This window comes from Eleutherodactylus coqui, chromosome 13, assembly GCF_035609145.1.
Source record: "Eleutherodactylus coqui strain aEleCoq1 chromosome 13, aEleCoq1.hap1, whole genome shotgun sequence".
Lineage (NCBI taxonomy): Eukaryota > Metazoa > Chordata > Amphibia > Anura > Eleutherodactylidae > Eleutherodactylus > Eleutherodactylus coqui.
The window spans coordinates 12,708,162-12,713,871 of record NC_089849.1 but is presented as its reverse complement, the minus strand read 5'-3'; positions in this window follow the sequence as shown (position 1 = coordinate 12,713,871).

The following is a 5,710-nucleotide window of genomic DNA, read 5'->3' as shown; positions in this document are numbered from 1 at the left end:
TTTCCAACCAGGTATTCTCCGAGTACCTTCAATTCTGGTTCTGAAAGATTGTAGATCCGCCCGAACGGAATAGAAGCATCGGGGTGGCAGCTGGTCAGCCTTTTTCTTGCTGCAGACATCCCTGCACATCTGTCATTGAACCGGTAACCTCTCAATGTGCTGTTGACTATCCTTGGGTCTTGCACTGCTTTAGGGGCAGAGGAGCAGGTCGAAAGAGCTTGATCACAGCTTGAAGCACAATAATCATGTGCTGGATCTGAGGCAGAGTCAGGCTTTTATAGGAAGTCCAAATTAGTGGCGTGACCAGGACAGGGGAATAGAGGGTGGAGCTAGTCAGGGAAAACACAGGAGCATAGCTAGGTGATCAGCAGATAGCTGTCCAAGTCCTGGATGGCCTAGTGGAGAGAGCCGCTGACTGGAGTGCAGGTGGTCCCGAGTTCAAGCCCTGATAGCCAACGAGGGAAATGGGTTTCAAATGATTATCTTCACGTGTAAACGCTCAGCATTTGAAAGCAAAAAAAGTTGTTAATTCATTTGTTCAAACAACAATTGTTGCATGTAAATGGGGCTTAAAGGGGTTGTCCCGCGAAACAAAGTTGGGGTATACACTTCTGTATGGCCATATTAATGCACTTTGTAATGTACATTGTGCATTAATTATGAGCCATACAGAAGTTATTCACTTACCTGTTCCGTTGCTGGCGTCCCCGTCTCCATGGTGCCGTCTAATTTTCAGCGTCTAATCGCCCGATTAGACGCGCTTGCGCAGTCCGGTCTTCTTTCTTCTGAATGGGGCCGCTCGTGCCGGAGAGCGGCTCCTCGTAGCTCCGCCCCGTCACGTGTGCCGATTCCAGCCAATCAGGAGGCTGGAATCGGCAATGGACCGCACAGAAGACCTGCGGTCCACCGAAGGTGAAGATCCCGGCGGCCATCTTCGCAAGGTAAGTAAGAAGTCACCGGAGCGCTGGGATTCAGGTAAGCACTATCCGGTTTTTTTTTTTAACCCCTGCATTGGGTTTGTCTCGCGCCGAACGGGGGGGCTATTGAAAATAAAACAAAAAAACGTTTCGGCGCGGGACAACCCCTTTAAGGGTTGCTGCAAATTTTGGATAACAAGGGGAGGAAGACCTAAGAAGACCTTCAGGTTGATTTTCAGAAAGGCTGATGAACTCAGAAAGAGGATAGGAAGGATCCAATTGCTGGATGTTCTTAAGAACAGAAATATCCAAGACTGTTGGGAAATATTTCGAAATGAGATTCTCAAAGCACAATCATTAACTATACCTAAAGAAGGAAGAATGGGGAAGCATTTAAAGAGACCCGGATGGATGAACACAGAACTTACACACACATTAAAAAGGAAGAAAAATATGTTTATCAAATGGAAAGAGGAGGGGAACATCTAAAGAAGAATATAATGTAGTCCGCAGAAACCGTAGGACAAGTGTCAAAAGATGCTGTAGGATGCTTACAAGATGAAAATGGGAAAAATTATGTTGAGAAGGCCGAACTTTTAAATTCCTATTTTGTATCTGTTTTTTTTTTCTCAAAAAGTCGATGTAACATCAGCTGATCTTCCCTGTTCTATTGAAGGAATAAAAGAATATAGACTATAAGGAAAGATATGGCGAGGGAACACTTAGCTAGCTTAAAGGGGTTGTCTCGAGGCGAAAGCTTTTTTTTTTTTTTTAAATGGACCCCTGCATTATGCCCTGTGAAAAAGAAAGCATGTGTTAGTTTGTAAAAAGCACATTGCACTTACCTGCATCAGCGTTCTGCAGCTTCTTCATTTCTTCTTTTAAAGATGGCACCGCTGGTCTTCTCCCACGGTGCACCGCGGGTCTTCTTCTGTCTTCCGCGTTCCACTGCCGATACAGCCACCTCATTGGCTGATCGGCACCACGTGACGGAGGCGGAGCTACGCTGACGACGCGGTGACCAGCTCTCCGGCACGAGCGGCCCCATTCACCAGGCAGAAGACCGCACAGCGCAAGCGCGTCTAAAAACGCCAGAAGACAGCGAAATTAGACGGAGCCATGGCGACGGGGACGCTAGCACCGGAGCAGGTAAGTGAATAACTTCTGTATGGCTCATTTAATGCACGATGTATATTACAAAGTGCATTAATATGGCCATACAGAAGTGTATAACCCCACTTGCTGCCGCGAGACAACCCCTTTAAATGAATTCAAGTCTCCAGGTTCAGATGATTTACATCCTAGTATACTAAAGGAAGCAGCAGAGGTAATTGTTGAAACACTCCCCATAATCTTTGAAAATTCATGAAGACCAGAAGATTGCAAATGTTGTCCCTATCTTCAAAAAAGGTAAGAAGGTGGACCCAGGAAACTACAGGCCTGTGAGCCTGACTTCTGTATTGGGAAAAATATTTAACAATTAAACTCCTAAGAACCAGGCTGTTTTGTACTTTAAGGACCAGACCCTTTTTAGCGATTTTACTCATGGCGGTTTACCTGCCCTATTTTTTTTTTCCTTCCACTACCAACATTATTTTTGCTGCTTTTTTTGTGACGCATAGGACTATTTTTGAAATATCTTTTTCAGTGCCCTTTTTGACCTTTTGGGGGGGGGGGGGGGTAAAAAGATTTAAAAAAAAAAAAAGATTTTAACATTATGTAGTTTTTTTAATTAGTATATTTACACTAAAATAAAGTATGGGAATGGGTTCCTCCATTTTGTTTTAGACATTTTGATGTATAATGTGTAGGGTCTTTGGATTACAGGGTGCATACGGCGACTGTTTTGGTTGACGTCTGCTTTGGGTTATCTTTTTTTATGTATATATTTTTATTTTATTGTGTAATTTTTGCTTTATTTATGTAATTTTTTTTTCTTGCTATCTATGCCCCCCCCCCCCCCCCCCATGACGTCACATAAGACCTCTTGGGGACATTCACATGTTTGTTTTTTTTTATTTTGTTTTTTTTATTTGACACTTTTCCACTGTAGCATCCATAGGAGCACAATATTGTTCAGCCTTTTTATAAATAATCTGGAGAAGGGAATTGATGGGAAACTGATCAAATTTGCTGATGACACAAAGCTAGGAGGGATAGTTTACATAAGAGAAGAGAGAGGATTCAAAATGATCTAGAAAAGCTTGAAGAGTGGGCGGCAACTAACAGAATGGTATTTAACAAGGAGAAATGCAAAGTCCTACATCTGGGCAAGAAAAATGAAAAAAAGCACATACAGAATGGGAGGAATTGGGCTAAGCAGCAGCACATGTGAAAAAGACCTGGGTATACTAATATATCAGACTGACCATGAGTCAACAATGTGATGCAGCAGCACATGTGAAAAAGACTGGTATACTAATCGATCACAGACTGAATATGAGTCAACAGTGTGATGCAGCAGCCAAAAAGGCAAACACAATTCTGGGATGTATTGAGTCTAGATCATGTGAGACAATTATTCCCCTCTACTCTTCCTTAGTCAGACCTCACTTGGAATATTGTATTCCGTTTTGGGCACCCCAATTTAAAAAAAAAAACCATCAACAAACTGAAGCAAGTTAAGAGAAGAGCTATCAGGATGGTGAGCGGTCTGCAAATCATGTCCTGTGAGGAACGGTTAAAGGATCTGGGTGTGTTTTTAGCTTTAGAAAGGCTGTCACAATGCAGAGGGATCAGCCCTATTCTAGGAAAGCCTAGAAGCAATGGGATGAAACTGAAAGGGAGGAGACACAGATTAGATAGTAGAAAAAACTTTTTGACAGGGTGATCAATGAGTGGAACAGCTTGCTATGGTGGTGAGTTCTCCTTCAATGGAAGTCTTCAAACAGAGGCTGGACAGACATCTGTCTGGGATTATTTAGTGAATCCTGCATTGAGCATGGGGTTGTACCCGATGACCCTATAAGGGGCCACAATAAATAAGATATTAGAACCGAGCTCCACTCTTGCTGATTCAATCAATTGTAGTAATAAAGAGAGGGACTTACCCAGTGACCAGTGGATTTCCCTTCTGGGATTCACTTCCTTTTTGGACGTATTATGGAGGTTGTCCGGACATCCTTCCTTAGATGGGCGCTGAGGTTTTTTATTTATGTATATTCGAGTCTATGAGGGGCCAGGCACCAAGATTAAGCTACTCTGTTTAACAGTTCTCCTCCTAAGTGTAAGAGAATCGGTAGGAAGGTAGACATTCCAAATTTATCCCAACCCCATCCCTAAGGGTTCCAGAAAGCTCCCTGAATCCAAAGGAGATTCAGGATCTGTTCTATTGTCACCAAAGTTTGGTTGTGGAGTGGTGAAAAAAATCTAGGACACAGTTGCATATGGTAGCTTGATAGTAGAGTCGTAACGTGAAGCTTCTGGGCCCCAATAAAAATGCTTTATTCATAGTACTGGGCTCCCTATATGGAGAAGAGGTCTTATAGACCCCCCTAAGGCTCCTGGGCCCTGGTGCAACTGCATTCCTTATTGTTATGTCCCTGCTTGATAGTATAAGTCTATATTGGGCAGGCCCATCATCCCCATGCGCTTTTAGAACGTGTTAGCGTTCTATATTTAATACAAGGCGAGGTATTCCTCCAGATAAATTTAGTGATCATCTTTCGCAGCTTCTCAAAATAATACTTGGGTATATTCCAGGAGATAGTCTCGGACATATATAAGATTTTAGGAAGAATATCTATTTTTATTGCGTTAATTCTTCCAAACCAAGAGAGTGGAAAACCATGCCACCCCCCGAGTTCTGTCTCAGTGGACAAGAGGAGGGGTTTAAAGTTCAGCTCAAACATTTGATTCAGGTAGGTTGGGAGCTGAATCCTCAGATATTGTATAGATATGTTATTCCAGCGGAAGGGAAATATTTCCTGGAGGAGTCTGGCTTCTCCTTGGGGTATGGTGATGTTTAAAATCACTGATTTTTATAAAATAATTTTTAAAGTTGCTGAGTCCACCATATCTAGTGAGTTCCTGTAGGATAACAGGAAGACCTACTCTAGGGACAGGAACATAAACCAAAAGATCATCTGCAAGTGATATTTTTTGCTCCTGATCCATAATCAGTATGTATAGATAAGGTGAGAGAGGACCGTCCTGTCTTGTTCCATTTCAGATTGGGAAAGAGGGCAAAAGAAGCCTGTTGACTATAAAGGGACATGATCCAGGATAACATTCTGAGGTCTGGTCCTATTACAGAAAGTGTCACTTCTAGGAACTCCCAACGAACCTTATCAATAGCTTTTTCAGCATCTATATATAATAAGCATAATGGGGTATAAGATCTGTGAATCTTTTGAGATCAAGGAGAAGGTTTTAATAGTATTGTCCCGAGATTCTCGGCCAGGGACGAAACCAACCAGCTCCCTAGAAATAAGATGGGGTATAAAGGTAGTTAAGCATTGGGCAATCTTTTTAGTGAATAATTTTGCATCTTTATTAAATGGGGCAAAAGTTGCTACATCTCGAGGAGTCCTTCCCTGGTTTAGGTTTTAAAATTATGTGTGCTTGAAAGACCTGAGAGAGGAAGAGACAGCCCCAGGAGACAGCATTAAAAGCCTTGAGCAGTAAGTCTGATACCAACTCTCCACATGCTTTATAACATCTATAATTTAGCATAATAGGAGCGAAACTCCTCGAGAATCCCTTAAAGGGGTTGTCCCGCGCCGAAACGTTTTTTTTTTTTTTTCAATAGCCCCCCCGTTCGGCGCGAGACAAACCCGATGCAGGGGTTAAAA